The sequence below is a fragment of the Calonectris borealis genome, chromosome 1 (genome assembly GCF_964195595.1).
Source record: "Calonectris borealis chromosome 1, bCalBor7.hap1.2, whole genome shotgun sequence".
NCBI classification, from domain to species: Eukaryota; Metazoa; Chordata; class Aves; order Procellariiformes; family Procellariidae; genus Calonectris; species Calonectris borealis.
In genome coordinates this window covers 92237645-92258453 of record NC_134312.1, presented here as the reverse complement: position 1 = coordinate 92258453, position 20809 = coordinate 92237645, and the positions used below count along the sequence as shown (strand labels likewise).

At 46.2% G+C, this 20809-nt stretch overlaps 1 protein-coding gene across 9 annotated transcripts in view; it reads right to left on the bottom strand.

The window, feature by feature from the left end:
• ZBTB20 (zinc finger and BTB domain containing 20) overlaps positions 1-2587 on the bottom strand; it is a 503318-nt gene extending 500731 nt beyond the window's left edge. For 4 of the 9 annotated variants that reach the window (XM_075166988.1, XM_075167007.1, XM_075166977.1 and 1 more), the window contains exon 1: positions 2446-2564. The gene's annotated coding sequence lies outside the window, so the exon portion shown is untranslated. Of the gene's footprint in view, positions 1-2445 lie in introns of all 9 variants that reach the window. The other 5 variants (XR_012676362.1, XR_012676359.1, XR_012676358.1 and 2 more) reach the window with 4 other exon arrangements.
• Between the last annotated feature and the right edge of the window lie 18222 nt (positions 2588-20809).

Sequence of the window (20809 nt, the reverse complement as noted above, 5' to 3'; positions counted from 1 at the left end):
ATCAAATGCTTTTGTACTTTGAAAGAAAGGTTTAAATAACAAAAGCAGTTTTTCAGGCCTCTCTCTCCCGCGGTAGTCAGTGTCACCTATGCACTAATTACAACATATTTACTCTCTTTTCTAGTAAGATCACAATTGGATAGATTTTTCAGAACGTGATTTTTAAGAAAAGTTGCAATCAGAGCCTCCTGGATTCTGGCTCTTACTAATCCAGCTTGTCTAAGAAAAATACAATGTTGTGCAGTAAACTTCAAGATATATGACAGGATTGAATAATAACAGCTCTGGATTCAGTCTCCAGCTTTAAAAATCAACTCACTGCATGACCTCGGGTGAACCATTAATTAACTAGGGCCAAATCCTCTGCGGACTAAACACAATGGAACTAGCCAGTTTGTACAAGCCAAAGATCTGGCCCCAAGTTTCCAGAAGTTTTGATTCGGGCTGGCCAAACACTGGAATTTTCATCCTATGAAAAAATGTTCAGTTGTGTTTCAGGCTAAGAAGTAAAGCTCTCACATCCTTTGTGGAACAGAAATTACAAGCAATTCCTTTAAAGGAGGAAGAAAGAAAATAAAAAAAGGTGGAGGTCTCTCGGGAAGATTTTGTTAACCATGCTTTCTCCCTGTAAGCAGAAAGTGGAATTGACAAAAGCCTTCAAGGCAGGTAGCCATGAACCATCACTTTAATTTTCTGGTCAGAAAAATCTAACTTTTTTCCAGTAAAACTGGAACTTTCCTGCAGAAAACTGCAACTTCACAAATACCACATTTTCCACTGGGGTGGGAAGGATCCTCCCAATCAGCTCTAATATTGTGTACTCGTAGCATCTACTGAAGACAGCCTAGCTGCTAAAAGAGCTCTTGCCTCTGAGTTTTTTTCACGTAAGAAAAGAACGACACCATTTTCCTATCATAGATTTTTGTCATGAGTTACTCTTTCTTGCAAAGCACCCTAAGATTCACAAATGCTAAATGATTCTGCATTTCTACAACATTAGCCCCATAATTTCAACGACATCATTTCTATATAAAAGTGCATGCCAGGCATTCAGAAAGACCCAAGAAGGTGTTAAGATTACAGGCTTGTTACACAGTTGTAAATAATCACGGGTTTTATATAGATACTTTTTCCTCCTAAATAATTACTTTGATCTGGGAACCTAGCTCCAGGCTTTACTAGACCGTGACTCTTACTTTCTTACAATTTCTCGTTTGCAGTTCAGCAAAGAGGACTACAAGACTGACAAGAAGGCATTAACCTGAAAAATACAGACTTACTCGGCTACAAAAGGAAGCAAAGTCTGGGTAACGTGACTTGCAGTGAGGCAGCCCGATTTCTAGTTCTCTCGCTGCAACGACTAGCAAATTCATTTTACCTCTGTATTCCGACTAATAAATGTGAGAACACTCCCTATTGACAGGGCTAAAGAAACCCGGGTACGAGACCCTGCCATCTTGGCATAAACAGATGGCTGGCACTGGAAGGACAAGCGACTGATTGCTTTTAAAGCCACTGTTGGACACGCGATATAAAGCATCCCGATGTCTCGCTCAGGTAGAAACGCGCTGCCAACTCCAGCGAGGATCAACGTGCATATTTTCTCCATGAGCCCGAAGGGACGGCATAAAAAAGCAGCTGAGCTCATCGGTGTCGGAGGACGATCAACTCCTCCCAAGCCCGGCTCTCCCCCACCGCCCACCTACCCACCCGCCCCCTCATCCCGCCGCCGACGGACGGCGCGGTACCGGCCGCCCCGCAGCCGGCACCGCCGCAGCCGCGCCAGGCACCTTGCGCACTTCTTCCCTGCCTCCCTCCCGGGGGCCGCCGCCGAGCTGCCCCCCGCCCCCGTCCTAGCGGACGCGGCCCTAGCCTTGCCGTCGCGCCGTTCACAAAAGGGCGCTGGCAACTTTTCCCAGCGGCCCGGCCAGCGGCCCTTCCGCGGGGGGAGGAGGAGGAGCGGGGGGAGGGCGGGGGGGGGGGGGGGATGTTGGTGCCAACTCTCCCTCCGGCCGCACGCACCCTCAAGGGAGCGGCGCTGCGGCTACGCGGGGTGGCCTCGCCGGGTCGGAAACTTTTTCGGGACGGGAAAAAGCTTCGCGAAGCCGCGGGAGGTGTGTGTCGAGGGCGAGGCAGTGGGCACGGGCTCTCCCTCCCTCCCTCCCTCCCCGCCCGGCCCCGGCGGGACGCGTGAGGAGCGGGGCGCGGCGGCTCCCTGGCGCGCGCCCAGCGCCTCAGGACGGCAGTTGGGACCCAACGGCTCCCGCGCGCGCCGGGCAAACCGCTGTTGCGCTGCGCCCGGGCGCCCCGAGAAACCCGGCTCGCGCCCCCCCCCGCCGCCAGCCCGCCCGCCTCACGGTGCGGAACGGCCGGCCCACCGCCCCGTAGGCGGTGCCACCCCGCGGCCCCGCCCCTAACCCCCCGCTGACCCCGGAAACGCGGTACCTCTCTCATCTTCTCCCTTCCCTTCGCGCAGCAGCTCGACACTTTCACAGGCAGCCGCCGCCGCCTCGCCGGCCCCCTCATTGGCCCCCGGCCCCACCGCCCCGCCGGCCTGTTCTCATTGGCTCATAGCCCCGCCACTCCCGGGCGAGCCTCGCCCCCCGCCCCTGCCTGGGCCCGCCCCCCTCCTCGCGACTCATTGCTAATTTTCTATAGGCGAAGCCGCGCTCACCGGCCCGCTACGCGCCCCTCCCATTGGAAGGCGCAAGTGTTGGTCAAACGGATGGCGCGTCTCATTGGCCGGAGTTTAGAACGATAGCGGCCGCTTTCGCCGGTCTAGAGCTCTGACTGGTTCTATGGAGCTGTCACTCTCTCCGGCAGATGGGTAACGATTGGTCGCAGCGAGTGCCTCCGCCCTCAAGCAGCATGTTCGGTTGCGCGCCCTCTTCGCCCCCCCCGCCTTCTACGCATTTCTATTTCCCACTTTATTTATTTATTTTCTTCATAAACTTAAATGACCCCGGAGGGGCGGGGGCAAGGCGGGGCCCGGTGGGCCCGGGCGACCAATGGGAAAGAAGGAGCGGGGCGGAGCCATCAAACGCCTGGGCCAACGGGAGCCCAGCAGACACGCCGCGCTTGACTCGCCGCCGGCCAATGGAGCTGTGCCGTCCGCCGCCGCCCGGTGCCGGCGGTGGATCCCTGCCCGCACCCGCGCGCGGGGCCGGGCCAACGGCCGCGGGGGGTGACGGTGCCCCGGCGGGGCGGGGCCGCTCCCGCTGGGCCAGGGGTCGGCAGGGTGGCCGGTAACGGCCGCCCGGCCGCGCGGGGGCAGCGAGGGCGGCCAGGGCGCTGCTCGCTCGCCTTACGCAGCGGCGCCGGCCGGCCCGGCCCCAACCCCGGCCCGGGTGTGGGAGGAAGGGACACATAATCGTTTCCTTCCTCACGACGGGGCGAGCGGCGGCAGTGGCCGGGGGGCTGAGCTCACCCCCCTCACAGCACGCTTCCCGAGGCGTTCCCTCAGCCTCGCGCGCCCGAGACAGGCTTTTCCCCCGCCCCGGCGGATTTTCTCGGCTCGCCCTAGCTGGGCAACGCCGGCAGCGCGCCTCGCACCTTCTGTCTGAGGCGGATCTCGGCTTTCCAGCCCGGGAAGCGAGGTGAAGCCCTTTTCCCAAGAGCGTTCTAGTCTCTGCCCTGGACCAGGGACTCCTCTAGGGACGTCTGTCTTTAGGACGGAGAGAGGCGACAGTTACTTTCACCGTGAAGGAATCATTTGTACGTGTTGGTTTTGCAACCGGGTCCAAAGCGAGCTGACAGCAGCGCTGCCACAAGGGTTCTCTGACAGTCCCAGGGTCAGCTTGCATCGCTGGTTCTTCCAGGAGGGACCTGAGGGCAGTTGGCTGTATCAGTCTCCATCCCTTCCCATCAAAGAGAAGGCCAGGACCTTCCTTATTCCCTTACATGAATATAAAGGTTTTACCATCCTTAACACGTCTTCTGCTTTTTTCTTTGCTTTTCTTTTGTCAGTGTTTCCGATTGTAATCCTCCATGCTTGCGCTGTTCTTTCAGAACTCTGTTCATCTGACCTACCTTGCACTTTCTGCCTGCTTCCTTTTTGTTTCAGGTCAAATAAATCTCATGCTTTATCCAAATCCGTCTCTTAGTATACTTCCTTTTCCTTCCTGTACACTAGGTTAGTTTAGATTTGGTGGTTATCACTCCTTTGAAGAACCCTGAGCTTCCTACCTCATTTTTCTCTGCCAGACTGTTCCTACGTGATCCAAGATAATTCTCTAATTCCCTCATCCTTGCAGTCAGTTATGTTGGCTGTTCTCTGTCCTTCCCTTTGTGTGGATCACCCAATATAAAGCTATCACCCTAACTCAAGTTGCGTCCCACATTCATATCACAAGTATTTATATCCGTCTGTTGGAGCCATGTGGGGAAGAGCTCCCATTCCAGTTGGTTTCTCCATCTTCCATGACAAAGTTTGTCACCAGTGTTTTCCAAGAAATGCCCCTTGTGGGGTCCTTCCTACACAACCGAGTCTCCCATTGCTATCAGCTTGGGCGATTCTGCTAGCTGTTTACAGAAAGCTCCACTGTCTCCTGAGTTGGGTTTTATAGCAGATCCTGATCAGGAGAGTGCCCAGCTTCTTTCCGCTCATCATTCCCAGGGACTTATAGCACTTGTCACTCCCTTAGTGTATTCGATTTCAGAACTGGGGTATAATAAGCGAGAACATCTCTTCACCCCCCCCATCCTCCCTGAACAAGGAATTACCTTTATAGTTGTATTCCAGTCATGTGGGTTACCCCACCGCACCTCTATTGCCCCCATTAGAACATGCCCTGTGTAACCCTTTTCTTTTTTTTTGGAGGGTGTTTTGTTTTTTATAATATAATGGGAGTAATTAGTAAGCAAATTACAACTGGTAGTAAAAGAAGGTAAGGACCCCCACCAAACGCAGCTCAGTATTGTAGTGAAGCACTTGGATTTTAAGCACTAGCATAATCTGACTGCATAGCTGCCTAAATGTAAGCATATGCTGAAGTTCTTTGCCGAATCAAAGCTTTAATTTTCTTTTCATTTTCTTGTGGCCTGTTCTGCATTTTTAAGCTGAGACAGAGTGTGAAGTAAAACACTCAAAAAAATAATTTCTCTAGGGCATATTCTGTTTGATAATGTCATACCTGGAACTTCATCTGGGCTGTCAAAACAATGGCGCATGACAGTAAAACTGAGCACACTTCATATACATAAATCTTTCACAGTCTGTAACTAAGTATTGAGAATGAGCTGAAGGCTTCTCCAGCTGAGTTATTTTACTGAATGAGAAATTATGTGACCGTTAAGGGAGCAGGTACCGCCCAGCTAGGAACTCTGGGTAACAACAGGTAGAGGTGGCAATGAATATATATGGACATACAATTAAAGGCATACTGCAGAAGGACAGGGGATTTAAAAGAGATGCAGAGCAGGAGATTCCTCTCCTTGAACAGCATTTGTTGTCCACCTCAGATCATGAGGCTGCGTTTCTGGCGGGAGTGAAAGTTGTACCAGAGATGCCCAGCAAGTTGCTGGCGATTTGCTGACACAACAGGGAAGAGTATTTCCAGTGATGATGTGGGTCTGCTTCTATTTAATGTCATCGTTAATAATTGTGGGATAGAGAGTGCGCTTTTAAAATTTATGGTTAGAAATCATGCTGAAAAGTGTTACAAACCTCTGAGGATGCAATTAGAGCATGAACCAATTGTCTTAAACTGAGAAAGTGATCCCACCAACAGTCTGGTATTTAATAGAATTGCTAAGCATGGTACAGAAATAGAAATCAACTATAGAAATAGTTGGGGAATTTCCTCCTGAAAGAGGAATAACTAAGGAGGCAGAAAGACTACAGAAGAGGATCCAGGAGGTCAGGCTAAATGACAAGTGAAATACAAAGCAAAGGTGAAAAGGGCAAATCTCATTGTAGGGTTTACAAACAGGAGAGTCGTACTTAAAGTAAGCCCAGGAAGAAATAGTTCTTCTATACCCAGTACCAATGAGGCCTCAGTTGGAATACTGTGTTTGGTTTTGGACATTGCATTTAGAAGAGAGTCAGAAGATCAGAGACTAAAATGTTTGAAGTGGTAATGGTAAGAGTCTTAGAAAACATGGCCTTCAAAAAAGGGCAAAGGAACTAGATTTGTTTAGTCTAGAAAAGGGAAGAAAGATGGGAAGAGTATAAAGTTCTTGCATTAAGTAGAATTACTGCGGAGGAGGATAAATAAATTGTGCTTCAAATCTACTGGGTGAAGACAAAAAGTAACAGCTTTCATCTGCATTTTAGTTCAGATATTGGGAAAAACTTTTGTGGGTTCAGCACAGTAAGAGAGTCCTTGGCAGCCATAGAATCCCCAATACTGAATGCTTTTAAAATTACAATAGATTGGGGCCAACCACCCTCTGGACAGTTGCCCAAGGCAGCAAAGCAGGAAGATCTTGAGCATTACACTGCCTTGCTGGGACAGGCTGGGAACTGCAACGCTGGGAGCACAGCACTTCTGAGAAACAACCCAACAGGTCTTTCAGCAATAGCCACCAGCTCCTGTGTTACCTGGAGACATGGTACCACCAGCCAGCTCAACGGTAGCATATTGCCCCTCTAAGCAGCAGCTGTTTCCAGCTTCTACTTAGTTTTGTTGTCAGGTTTAATGTCAAATCAGGGATTGAAAATATAGTCAAGACAGCACTGTTGGGAGGCTACCAGGCACTGGGTGTCAGATACTGTCAAGTGCTGTCTACACTTGTCCTTGCAAGATCTTTCAGGTCTGTCCTAGCATGACATTTTTATGAGCAGGGGTTTGACTAGAGGAGTGTTAGAACAAAAGGCCACTTTGTAGCTCCACACCTCTGTGCTGTTTGAGCTAAAACCCTATAGAGTACAACTCCTTTCAAGCCAACAGAGTTGCAAGCAAATGCCTCTATTTGTGGAGTCATTTAAAATGGATTTAAAAATAAGGTTTCTGGTCACACAGTAGAAGGACTGGTAAGCTTGGAATCTTATGAACAGCAACATTAAAATGGGTTACACTTTCATATACCCTTATGCATGTGAATATAAAATTCCATATAGTTGCTTACTGAATTCAAGTTTTGGGGCCTGAATTTCCTACCTTAATTGGCAGGAATGAAGAAGTAATCCCTCATCAGGCACAGCTCATAGTAAAAGCATAGAAAGTCTGATTTATTGCATTCTTTCAATATGACTTAATTTTTGAGCATTTTGTGACAATCTGACCTAATATTGCACTGATTCAGACAATAGAGCTGTTCTATTGTACTTTAATGACTGGAAATGTAATTTGCTTCCTGTTTAATATTTAAGCCAGCAATAATACCAAAAAGGCTTATTGCTCCTAAGAAAAGATGAAAGGGGCATAACTCTTAAGGTTTTTTGTGTTCAAAATTTGACCTACTTTAAAAATACTAGAAACTCATGGGAATGGTCCTCAGAATTAAAAATACCAATATAAGATTGTTGCCTGGGAATTTTAAGATACATCACTTCCAGCTCATTGAAAAGCAGAATTTCCCTCCCAAGGGAAATCCAGATAATTCAAAATTAATTTTTTGTCCCAAAATACTGAATTAGCAGAGTTTTTCACAGAAAGGGAAGTTTTAAAAGAAAAAAATATTCTGAACTTTAGAAATACTTAATTTGGGCTTGATGACTGTCTTGAAATTTTTCAGTCTGGCTCAGTTGAAGATCAGTCTGCGCCTGTCCTAGCTGCCTCTATTGACCCTTACGTCACCAGTGCTCTGCAGGCTTGCTCCGTTGTTCTGCTTGAAGAGATCAACTCCATGGCTAGCCCACATTGCCCGTAAAGCTCTTCATGGTGAGCAAGGAAGACAAATTTTGGCATAAGAGAAAGACAACTCGCAAAGGCTGATCAGTAGCGGATAACAGGAACATGCGTTATCTGAACTGCTACAACAGTGAGGTATCTGGTGGCTCAGATAGGGATGCAGAGCCATAGAAATAAAGCAACTTGATCAGAGAACACCACAACTAAAACATGATCTTCACATGAGGTGCAGCTGTGGGCCTGCCCTACCACTTTCCCCATAAAGGCCCATTGCCTTTTCATTTGGCATTACTGCACATCCCATTATACTGTTGGACAATATTGCACACACAGCTCTTCCAAGTCTCTCCTCTTCCCCTGCATTAGACCCTTTGGGGACCACATTCCTCCTTGTTGGCCTTGTACTAGGGCTGTCCCCATTGCAAGGCTCAGTGAGTTAAGTCCCACACCTACATGGAGAGAAAACCTGAGATCCAAGGCTTCATGAAATCCCTCAGGGACAGAGCCATTTCTAATACTTGACATATTACAAGAAGTTAGATGTACACTGTTAAGCCACTGTCTTACTTCCTTATGCTGGTCTTTGTGTAAAGTTTGTGGTTGGGTTTTGGGTTTTTTTTGTTTGTTTGTTTTTTAACCATCCACTTGGGATGAACATTAGTAAATATATGTAAAAAGACCCAAAACTATCACAAGTAATTCCACACAAATTTCTGTATTTTGTCAGGCCCAAATAAAACACTACTAAAACTTGCTCCTCTGGAAGCATACACAAAAATGCCAGGTATCACTGGAAGGAAGACACACAGAGAGAAGACAAATACTTTTGAATGTTTTGTTTCACTTGGTTTTATAAATAAGAGGGTGGCATCTCTTTTTAAACCATGACATTTTGACAAACAATGATGCTTTGTGTTACCCTTTAGTGAGAAGAAATGTGAACAGAATAGTTTCGGGCAATCCGAAAAGCAGCTTGGGAAGGAAGACTGCTGTGTACTATTCCCAGATCAGTTATTTACTTGCTCCATATATTTGAATAAGATACTTAGTCCTTATCTATATGCCAAGGTTGTACTGCTTTAGCTGTACCAGTTCAGTAAAGCTATACAAACTCTTTAGTATTAACACAACTATATTGTTATTCAAGTACTTTAATCAGAATAATATGTTCATGTTGGGCAAAGGGAATAATCTTACCACTATAACACACCTTTGTACCATTATAACTGCTGGCACAGTGGGGAGTGTACTGTTATAACAAAAAGATAAAGAGATCTCAGCCCTCACCAAAATACTTATACCTAGTAGTAAAATTGTGTGCAGACCACCTTTGGTGCCTCACTTTCCCCCATCTATAAGAGCCTTTTAGTTCTTACCTTGCAGGGCTGTCAAGCCTTAATTCCTATCTGTAACAGGGCTTTGTAAAGTCTGCATGAGAGGTGCCAAGGCTTATTTTTAGTCAGTCACAGAGCTTTTCTGAGTTTCTAAAGAGGGTTTGCAAGAGGCAGCTGTGCCCCAAAACATGCCATAGCGGAGGAGTTCGGCTGGGCTTGCTTCCTTTTTCTGTGAAGATTTCACATTACATTTGACTCAAGCTTTTCTGACAGCTATTTAGTGACACATTGACTGTGAAGTCATCCCTGTTATTTCATGTATTAATGTGAAATCCACTCCTCTTTCTCTGGGCTTTGGGGATTGGCTTCTTTCCCCACCACCATTAGTCTGACAAGCAAAGATTAAATCAAGAAGGACGAAAATCTTTCTTGTTCAAGGCAAAAATACCATAAGGGTGTTTTCCCTGCTGCCTTTTACCTAAAATCTGAGAGGGAAAAGGAGAAATCAAGACACTGCCATCTGTTGGGAGAAACCAGGGAGGACACCAGAGCCTCAAACCCTGGCAGCCACCTGACAAAAGTTGAGCAATGTTGGGCTAATTGTTGGTGTAAATGACATCAGCATTTGGCCTATGATCAGTAGCTTCTCTCCGAAAAATTTAGCAAGTACAAATATCAAAAATACTTGAAGTTAGACATTAACTAGATGAAATGTTTAGACAGCAATAGTAAAATGCATTTGATCAAACTTTATGGACTGAAACTCAAACACAGTTTTATTTAGTAATAATAATGGGGATGCTGATGCAATTCCTAGTTAATCAAAAGGGAAAAAATCAGAAGCAGCAGTCTTTTGAAATTAAAGAAATATCATTTCAAGGGCAACCTTGAATTTGTTCACAAAAAACTTCCTAATCCACAAATCCATTCTGATGGCTCTTTTCCCACAGGCATTCACTCCGAGCACCGAGGCCACTGATGTTTTCCCCAGGTTCGCTGTTCATTTTGAAGCCATGGAGCAGGCTTTCTGCTCTATCTTGCAAGCCACACAGGAGTTCCAGCTGCTCAGCCCTGCATTAACTCAGCTGTCTGCTACACTGGGTATAAGACTCAGATCCAACATTAGCAGGAAAAGTCTGGATCTACAAAGGCCCCCAAAGATGCCTACACGGAATAGGATGCAGAGGAATGGGATCCTCTAGACTGTCAGACTCTAAAGTTTTACATACCTTTGTTTTCCAAACATTTAAGCAGAACATATCCTAACCCACATCATGGACATAAGACCCCTCTCACCTGCTTTCTTCCAAGAAGTATGGTGTTTAAGCAAAGTGCAAGGACATCAGAACATCCACTCTCCCTGTTGGATGATAGCTTGGGTCCAGGAAGTCTGTTAAGCTGGAGGAAAGGTGAGACCTTAGAGATGCCCACTGGATTTTAAGTGTTGGAGCCTTCCCATCAGGCCTGCTTTCCAAGTCACCTCCAACAGCATGGAACTCCAGCCTGAAACTGCTCGCTGGCATCTAGAGAGTGGGTCACATCTGGCTTGAATTTAGCATTTGCTATTTGTTAGCACGCTAAAGATTGTTTAATTTATGCACAGCCTGCGTGTATGTGCATGTGTGTATGTATGTATTAAGTAAGACACAGCTGGTCCTATGCAGGCAAGGTTGACTGTTACCCCTGAGGCAAGAGGCCTGTGGAAAGCAGGGTGGCCAGTGTTGCATTATTGCCCTTTACTATTCTTTGACCTCCACTTGATACATTTTTCCATAACCCTAGGCAGTGAGCTCTCTGTGGGTGGGAACTATCTGTGTGTTATTGTCTGTTAAATGAGGACCTCACTGTGGAATACAGCTTCTGAACTTCACTACTAGACAAACAATACCAAGAGGCAAAGTGGCCGGCATCCGTCTTAACCGGTCCACCACCACAGGCAAGGTGGGTATTGCCTGATCCAGAGGAAGCCTGCAACGGGAGTAAAAAGCTGTTCCCTTAGAAGTCTGCCAACACTAGCAAAACATGAAAGCCACAACTGCTAAAAGCATGAATAATACAGACACATCACAAGAAGCAATAACTAGGATAGCAGCACACAAAGGTGACCTGTGAACCTTCTGAGAAGGACAGTGGGGAGACAACAGCAAGTCTAGTCTAAAGTAATAATGCGAGAAAGTGCTGCTTCAAGGCATAGCGCAGGCACATACTAGTCATTGGAGTTGCCCTTTCAGTTGTGTTTGTTGCTGAAAACTGAGTGATGTCAGCACATCAAGGAGACATCCAGGAGATTTGTACCTACATTTCTGACCCTCTAATATTTCTTTGTCATGCAGGGATGGGAACATCTTTTTTTACATGCTGAGAGAACTCAGTGGTTTTCAGTGGAATTCACACTGTGGGGCAAAAAGTAATCACAGAACAAAGGAGATTTTGCCTTGCCCACAGTATCTGATATGTGACAATGCTCTCAGGATATTTATACCCAGGTGCTACTGTTGTTCAAAGGAGCAACGGTTAGAGTGGTTGCAGTGTGCACCATTAAGGCCAAATGAAACATAAAGCTGTATTGGAATGAAGTTAAGAAAGGCCCTTAGCTCAAAGTAAATATGGCATGAAGGGTCCAGGGTATTCCCTGATCCCTGGGAATAGCATTCATCTTTTGCCATGAAACGGTGCTTCAGAATGCAAGCACTTCAGGTTACTAAGGAAGCACTGAAAGTATTAGCTGAACATACCTGATGCAGTATTGCCTGACTGCTTCTGTGGCCTCTGAGGCTTTAGCTTGGGGGGAATTACAAGTGTTCAGTTCCTCTCCAGGGGACATTAACTCTGGAACATAATGCTAGGCATTAAATTACAAAGCATATAATCATTTCACTGCTAATCAACTCATGCTCATACTAGAATCCTTACTCATTCCTCACACCTTCCCAAGATCCCACAAGCTCCTGTTGCCTTCTACTCAACTGTCCAGTTTGGATTGACAGTACATGAACCCTGTCTGAGGAGTGTCAGGACAAAGATGTTTGGCATTCTGAAAACTGAAAGTAAAAAGATTAAACAAACCTGAATATAAAAATATAACACATGACCTAGTGTCCTCAAGGTTGTATTTATTTTCACATTTAATTTCAGTAAAAATGTACCTTCAAGATTAGAGTCAACACAATCAATGTCTAGTCTGCTGCACTGTCAAGATAAAAATCCAAGAAATTTTCCAAAGGGGCTGTGTCTAGCTTCCTGTGAAGTTCATGGTGATAAAGGACCCTGATAATGCAGAATATTGTTCAAGAGGCTGGGAATCAGGACATGCAGGTACTGCTTGTTTCTGCTATACACTTGCTGAGAGTTCTTGGGCAACTTATTTATTCTTTGTATTTCTTTTTCCTCAGAGAGAAAGTAGTAATAACAACATTCCTAACCTCTACACACAAAATTAAAAGTATAAAGCAAGAGGCGTAGAGGTATTACTCATATACTAGCGGCTATCATTACTCTGGGATAATGAATGAGAAGTGCAATTAGGGGCATAGTGGACATTACTGTACTAGCAATAATGGAGTAAAATTGTACTGAGTATTAAGGTTCGAGATCTATAAAAATGTTAACTTTCTTACTGCTTCCAAAAATAAGCTTGTCTCTCCTTTCTCTGGACAGCTAACAGCACTTGCTGCATCTAGTGACAATGCTGAAGTGACAGCTCTCAGCCTCTGCTTGCTCCCTCGTTTCTGTTCACATTTGGGTATGACCTAGAGGGTTGCTGGGGCACCATGTTGCCTGATTGCTGGATGATGTCAGCCCTAATCATCTATGTATCAAGTCTCTGGGGCACTGAATCATTTCCTTTTTTGTGCCCTTTCTGATGAAGAGGAACTGGAACTAAGCACTTTTGCCTTTCATAGCCCCTGGCTAGTAGTATCTGGCATGGGAACCAGTTATATTGAGCAGGCTGTGCTGGAACTTTGCATTTTAACCATAAGTGCTTAGAAATTATGGTGCTGCCATCCCATCTAGTGGAGGGATCAGATTAATTCATCAGCTGCTTGTTGCTAAGTAAGCACATACTTCTGCTGCGACTGTAGGAGCAGAGCTATCAGCCTTGTCAGGATGCAAGCAGTCTGCACAATGTGCTCACACGTTGTTGATTCACCCTATGCAGAATGAATTGGGCACTTTTCTCGACTTAAAAAAAGTCTGAAAGTTTACACTGATGTCAGACAGCAGTAGTTGTATCAGAAGACCAAGTCAGAAAGACAATCTAATGGCCCGTTTGGGAGAGCTCACCAAGGGAGAAAACCAGCTCTGCAGCAATGCTTCACTAAGAGTAACAGGGAAGTGAATAATCTATTACTGGATCTACAACTTTTTAGGTTCCCCCCTTACACCCTCCCCCAATGCAGCTGTTTTGACCTTATGTCCTCCTGCCAGCCCACCAAACTGGTCACCCCTCCTTTTCCACAGCTGTGTAACCACTGGCTGAAGACATTTGCACTAGGAAGGAAAAACTGGCTGCCTTTAACTACAGGCAACAGCTTTGCTGCTCCAGGGCATGAACATGAGAACCAGCTGCAATTTCTGAGTTGCTGCCAATGATTAAACTAATTAGCCATTTTGAGGCTTACAAACACTTTGCAATTCCCTCTGAACCCTCCTACACACCCCATAAGTGTCATGATCCACCCTGGAAGAACTTTCATCTACTTCACAGGCAGGATGGAGAGGGAGATACCCCTTCTTCCTACATGGAAGAACCTGCAGAGCCAAAAACTGTTAGGTTACCCTTCCCTGAAAGAAGGAACTGTTCACTAACAGGTCCAATGAGCAGGGCACATCACAAAAAAACCTGGCACTAGTAGAATTAACCATCCTCGTATCTGTATAGATAATTTTGACTTGCACTGAGAAAATGGGGGGTTTCTAATAGGTCTGAAAATGAACTTGAGTGACTCCTTCTTGAGGACAGCTTATTCGGCCAGCCCTGAGCCTCATTCCCCACTGACTCCCAGCAGCTACATAGTGCAGAGCTCTGTCCTCTGCCACTGGGCAGACAGCTGCTATAGGGTGCCACGTGCAGGCATTTCCCGCCCTGCGCCTCAGCATGTGGGAAGCTCATGTGCTAGGACAAAATGAAGTTAGTGCCAAACAGGGAGAGGGCTGCAGACACTTTCTGCTCTGTTATTGGCTTGAATAGAGCCCATCAGGCCATCTCTCTAAAAAAAGTGTGTGATCCGTCTCAGTTTCACAGACAAGAGTTTTTCTTACAACCACCAGTCTTGCTGGCACACAGAGAGTCTGCACGCATGGAACAGTCTGGGTGCGAGTGGGCACACAAGATAGGCCAGTGTGCCCCCATCTGGATAGGTTATCCGCTATAGTACAGAATCAGACATTGCTAAAGCAATGTGTAGGACAAGCTTGCATCCAGAGAGCTTATGGAAACCCATTTTGTAGATCAAACACAGATTCCAGCTAAAAGGATTACTCATGCATAATGGGAGTGTTAGAAAGGGGTTGTTCATTCCACCTCCTCTTCTTCATACTTAGAGATCACCTGCAAGTTAAAACACTTTCTTTACACAACATAAAAATACAATGCCTTCTCCTATCTGGCAGTGCCTCTAGCCTTGGTACACACAGACCCAAATCACATTATTTTCAAAGTAGCATGAAAATGCTCCGTTCAAAGTGCACTAGATGGCAGTGTTCCTTTTGAATCATTGCTGAGCCACTGCTCCACCATAACCACCAAATTCAGAAAGCAAGACCCTAACGAGTGTTGACACTGTCATTCCTAAGGTATTCTTCCAAATTTTGGGTTTCCAACCTTTATGTCTTTCTGAGGTGGAAAACTGCATCCTGCCTTCTTGAGTCCCTTCTGCCATCATCTCTAGGAAAGCCTTCCTCATGTTCAGTTGTCCACTATTGCTTCTTGCTGTCGACCCCTCAGAGCTAGCGCTGAACCCAAAGACTAGTTGTGTTTCTGCAGTACAAGGGCTATGGCTCATATGTTGCTTAATCTTATTCAGACTGAGCTTAACAGTAAGTTTTACAGCAATTTCCCCAGTACAAGCTTTGTTCTGTTGTCTGTATTGCTCTTTGCGAGTCTTCAGAAGAGAAGGTGCTTCCTTGAAGTATTAATATGAATTTGGAACTTTCAGGTAACACATACGGCTTTCCAGTATGAAGCCAAGGATGTTTTTACTCTGTGAGATGCTGGGGATGCTCGGAATCAGCACACCTTACCAAGGGCAAAACTGCATCTAACTGCAAGTTGGGAGAGAGGGGTAAGTAATTTTGATAGCTTTGTCTCATATTTGAGCTTGCTCTGTCCACTCAAAGGGTGTTCCTGACAGATTCATTAGCATTGCTCACATCTAGTGAGAAATTTAACTTTAGCCAGATCTCTCAACTGCTCAGGGCTGCCCCCTTTTGTCCCCAAAGTAAGACTTCAACTCATTTAGCAACTGTGCTTTTAGGAAAGAAAGCAACTCTAAAGGGAACTGCACTCTTCATCTGATGTTGAAGGGATGATGAGGGTTGAGAGCAGCTCGGAGGAAGAAACGAGGGAAAGAGCAAAGCAGTGCTCAAACTATCTTAATTGACTTCTACTCCTTGTAAGGCAGAAAAGTTGTAGAAGGCAACCATTTAGGAGGGAAATCTGATGGTAGTGTTAAACAGATCCCAAATGGCTGAATGACAAAAGTCCTGTCACCATAGACTCTGCTGAAAAGTGGAAGGTAGAACTGCTTCCGTGGTAATAAGTCCCTGAGAAGCCCCAACACTGCACTTGCACACATGCCAGAGCAACCTCTCCTGTTCAGTGTTACGCCTGCACTCAGCCCATTCCTGCAGACAGTGGAGGAAGGCACAGGAAATAAACCCAGCCCTCACAGGGCACAGTCAGTCTATAATGACAACACAAGCATTTCCAGTAGACCCGAGCCAAGTTCCAGCCCTAGTGCACACCTGCAGGAAGAAAACTGAGCTGGTGTAGCCTTCACCCTGGCTCTGGGCTCAGATTCCAGCCCAGGCATTTATGTATAAGTGGAGGATATGGAGACTTTTTTGCAAAAAAACAAGTTATAATGTTTCCTGCTTAAAACTGACCACTTTGGATGCAAACACACCAAAGCTTGTTAGGCACCATACCCTTCCAGCAGCCCTTCGCAGCGTGCCAGATGACCTGCCTAAACCACAACACTCAGGATCTTGGAATCTACATCCTGACGCTACGCCTCAGGCTTCCTGCAAATCACTGTCTCCTGGGGCTGGATGCTATGGTGTCCTTTCGGTGGCCAGAAATACTAGCCCCTGTGGGGTAGTTTCTGGTGGCAAACATCGCTTGTCTGCGTAGCCAAGAGAGGGCAGCATTCTCCCTCAGCTGGGAAGGCAGAGGAAGAGGGAGCTGCCTGGCCACACATCTCTTTCTAGGAAAAGGCGTGCTTTATCAGATGGCATTTTAGAACAGACATTCATTCTAAGGCTTTGTGCGTCTGTTTATAGAGATATCAACTGATTTACACCTTGGAGTTGCTGGGGACAATTTATCACACACCTATAAATAAAATCCAAGCCAATTCTTGGTGTGCCATCCCCAGCTGCCCATGCCTGCCGTTATTCCAGCAAGAAGGCGTGGCAGTCTCCTGGTAAGCAGCATCCCTCCCCGGGTGGTGGCACAGCGGGAAAGGCAACTGCATCTCTATTTCAGAGTATATAGCTTTACAAGGTGGTGGTGGAGGGGAGGCTGAAGAGGAGAACAAGTGGGCAGCTGCTCTGCATTTTTGTTATTGTTTTATATTCATGCATGTAATACCAAAACTGGACTTCAGAAAAAGCAGCCAGTAAATAGACTCCAGCATTTAGCAGCGGCTTGCATACCAAATGGGGGCCTCTGTTGCCTAGAACTGCATCTCCTCCCAACAGCTATCTGCAAAATCCACTGAGGTGGACGCCTGTGGAAGCCCACACTGGTGCTCAGACTGTCTGTACATCTGGCAGCCTTCAAGTGCTGAGCTCCTGGTGAGCTCAATGGAGGTGTGGTGCAGCTGGAAAAATCCAGCCTGTGCTGCAGCAAGGGAGAAAATACACAAAAGCCTTTCCCTGCCCAGGTTCCTCCTGCAGCAGGTGAGAAGGCAAGAGGAAATGCCAATAGCTACTGCTGCACCGCTCCCCTAAGTAAAGAAAGGGGCTGATCACAGAAGGGTTCCCCATCCAGGGAACTAGCTCTCACTTGTAGACTTGGGAAGAGAGAACAAGTACATGCTGGCAGAGATGTGCCACCAGCATTTCATTTGAGAGCTGCATTTCAGAGCTCCTCTGGTATGCTTCTTACTGGCCTAATTAACAGGCTTGAAAGACTAGGAGTCACAAGGTTCATATGTAAAACAGATGGTAGACAGGACATCAATAAAGCTCTTTTAGATTATGCTGGAAAAAAGCAGAAGCTTTTGCTTGAAATAATTTCAAGCAAATGGCACTTGATTTACAGTCCTAATACAGCACATTATTTATACTGTTGCAAACCTTTAAGAATGCGAGTTGCTCACTGAAGATGAATTTAACTACAACAGTAGATGAGGGTGGGTTTGATCTAGTGCTTAGAACATTGCATCACTGTGCAAGAGAAGTAGGTCTTATTGCCAGCTCTGCTACTACACAACATGCACCACTTCACCCCTGCCCTTCTGCCAGCCCTATTTAAAAATGGGAATATCTCCTTTATATAATGCTTTGAGATCCTTTTAAGCTACATATGATTAATTATTCTAGTAGACAGAAGAAAATGGAGGATTGTTAGAGTTTCATATCCTTCAATTTCTGAGTACTGCTATATTTAAGTTTGCAAGTGCTTTCACCATTTTGATTAGAACAATTTCAAAGAAAAGTCAAGCTGAGCCACTGTGCACTCATACACTCAAACACTGTGCAGTTCAGCAAGTCATCTCTGACTCATTCCAGTCCTTCCATAAACTACAGGGAAAGACTTAGGTCCTGAAGATACACAGTGAAAGCCAACAAAATTGGCTTTTATCAGACTGTATTGGGGACAGTCCCCCACTGTCACTGGGCACAGTGTCTCATTGATAAATTTAAGATTAGCAGAACTTATACCACCGTACCCATGGTGGTAAAATCTAGACAGCTGGAGGGATCCAAAGAGCAGTGAAAATATACTATCATGCATAGAAATATGTCCTAGCCACTAGACTGCATGCCCAAAGGCTAAGCACTGGTTTGTACTCTGTCTGCTAGCTCATACTGTCACATCTCCACCACAACTGGACACTCACACTCCCAACAGTAAGCAAGAACTGGGATGGGAGCACGTGCTACACTTCCACTTTTATTCAATGAAACAGACTTGGCGCTCAGCTTCACTGTCACCGTGACATGCTGGTTTCAAGCATGAAGAGAAAAATCTCCGCTCTGGGACAATGCAGTCCCTGTATAACAAACCCAGCACTGAACTGGAAACCATGAAGTGAGAGTTTAGCAAAGCCTTGGTTTGATCTATTGACCTATTGAAGAAGTGACTGCTGACTGAAAAGCAGCCAGGAGCATCCAGAGCTTGGTCTCATGAGAAGCCAAGCATGAGCAGAATAGTGCTATTTCTGCTGCCTGTGCCTGCTGGGGCCACAGAGGATGCTGGATGTGCTCTCTATTCCAGGGGGAGAAAAGACCCCACGCTCAGCTCTTCATCTTTACCTAAAGCCCTGATCCGGACTGATTGTAGCAGAAAGATGGAAGAGGCATACCACACCCAACAATTAACTTTTTTACTGATTGTGGCAACAGCCAGAGCAGACCTCATCTGATATGCTCATCTCCTGTGAAGCATTGGGAGAAATGTGAGGATTTGCAGCTCTCAGACTTATTTCAGAGGGAAGCAAAGATGTTTGGTGTGCTGAAAGCAAATGCGATCAGTGATTTCCCCGTGTTTCTTAAAAGTGCTAAAGGGACCTGGTTCATTCAAGCCACAGAAAGGCACATTAATATCTGATAAGCTTTTGGCAGAACACAGAACAGCAGTAAAACACTTGCCAGAAGGGTTGAAATGCAGAGACTTGGGACTAGGCAGATCCAGTAATAGGCTGGAGCACCTATAGTGGCAATTAGACAGAAGTGCATAGGTCTAAAAATGCAATTCAACACCCCTAATCTCCTTTCCCATCATACACCCACACCCAGTCACTGAGACTGTAGGTCTCTTCACTTCCTTCCAGAAGTGCATAGATGCCTTTAGCCCAGTTTCCGAAAACTGGGATATTCAGTGCTGCTTGTATAAAGCTCTAAACAAAATGAACTCCAGAGGCAAGTCCATCCCACTGCTTTTTCCACAGAGGGGGTGAGGAATAACAACACCACACAACTGCTCCCTATACAGGTGACACCTGAACCTGCACATGAGATTTCCAAGTTTAGCTTTGCTTCTCTGTGTGTCTGATGGGAGCACTTCTGTGCTGAGCTCCTGCCTCACCCTGACCAGAGCTAAAGCAGTAGGTTTTCTTCTTCGTACATACCCTTAGAGCCTGGATTCCCCCATGTCATGCCCAACTACCGTGACCACGGGGCTATTATTCTAGAAAGAATCCCCTTTGGACGCATTAAAGGAGAAGAATGATTGCTTGCTTACTCCATTGACAGACACAGCCACACACACCTGTGATCAACAGAGGCTCTGACAGCAATACACATGTAAGATGGGTCCTGCCCTCTGTCACAACTTATTTGTCCCTCAGTAATAAGAGGGACTGTCTTCTGTGGGGCCATGGGGGAATTGTTCGCATTTCTTTTAAAGTCTCTCCTTCCCCCTGATGTTTCTGTTTCCTGACCTGAGGCAAACCAGCCCAGCCCTTAAGCCAACACACCTGCAGAAGCTACATGCTCAGTATAGAGGCAGCAACAAGCTGCCCAAGGAGGGGCCTCCACAACATGGTATCCCCCTATAGTCAAATCCCACTCTTGGAGCAGCGAGTCCTAGACAAGCAGATGGGCCTGGCTGTGTGTAAGGACTGTGTGAGGACAGGGGTGAGGACGTGCTCACCCCAGCGCTTCCCAATTGCCTAGGTTTTGGCAGTTGCCTCCTGACCCTGAGCTGTGCCCTTGTTTAATGAGCAGGTTTCTGCAAGTCTCTCTGTGCCATTTATCTCCCCTCAGACACTGCACAGGGAGCCTAAACCTCAGCCAGGAGCCTGGGCTCTGCTGTAAGGGCCATGGCAGCTAAGCACTGCAGCACCCACATCCTTACGGGATCTCGCTCTGGGCAGCAGTGAGCCACATATAGTCTGGTGACCAAAGCACAGACTTGGGCATTGGTTTCTACTGCCAATCCCAATATTGACATCTTGTGTTATTAGCTAATACTTGCAGACAAAAAGGACATCAATGGCTTATTGCTTAAGCACACTTAGCACTTTAGAGAAGGCTCTTCTCTCAACAAGTACTCCCAGCATCAATCAGCCCAATGTAGTCCCCTATTTAGTAACATTTCCTTACAAACTGTTTTCACTTTGACTCACCTTTCATTATAATTACACAAGTTTGCATAAAAAATAGGATCTCTGTTTTTATGGAGGTTCATCAGTTGCAAGCAGCAATACTCCTTCTATTCTTCAGAAGATATTTGTAGTAAATAATTGTTGTTTATACAGTGCCATCTTCCCACCCTCCAAAATTGTCCAT